Raw genomic sequence first — 531 nt, forward strand, 5'->3', positions numbered from 1 at the left:
GTAGTGGTAGTAGTAGTGGTTGTGGTTGTGGTGGTGTTGGTGGTGGTAGTGGTAGTAGTAGTAGTAGTAGTAGTAGTAGTAGTAGTATAGTAATAGTAGTAGTAGTAGTAGTAGTAGTATAGTAATAGTAGTAGTAGTAGTAGTGGTGGTGGTAGTGGTGGTAGTAGTGGTAGTGGTGCTGAAGGTAACGGTGTTATTGCTGGCGGTGGTTGTGGGGTTGACGATGTTTCGCATAGTAGTAGTAGTAGTAGTAGTAGTAGTAGTAGTAGTAGAAGTAGAAGTAGTAGTAGTAGTAGTAGTAGTAGTAGTAGTAGTAGTAGTAGTGGTGCTGAGGGTTACGGTGCTATTGCTGGCGGTGGTTGTCGTGGGGGTTGATGTTTCGCATTAAAAAGTAGGTATAGGCAGATGCGAGTATAGCTGTACCGAATATGGGTTTATAGGGAGGGACGAGAGTTGGGGGGGATAAGAGTTGGTAAATCAATGACGATCACACACACACACACACACACACACACACACACACACACACAC

At 44.1% G+C, this 531-nt stretch overlaps 1 protein-coding gene across 2 annotated transcripts in view; it reads right to left on the minus strand.

Moving 5' to 3' along the window:
* LOC106873281 (spermidine/spermine N(1)-acetyltransferase-like protein 1) overlaps nucleotides 1-531 on the minus strand; it is a 178,378-nt gene that overhangs the window by 176,006 nt on the left and 1,841 nt on the right. The gene's annotated exons all lie outside the window — the stretch shown is intronic.

Source organism: Octopus bimaculoides, chromosome 9, assembly GCF_001194135.2.
Source record: "Octopus bimaculoides isolate UCB-OBI-ISO-001 chromosome 9, ASM119413v2, whole genome shotgun sequence".
NCBI lineage: Eukaryota > Metazoa > Mollusca > Cephalopoda > Octopoda > Octopodidae > Octopus > Octopus bimaculoides.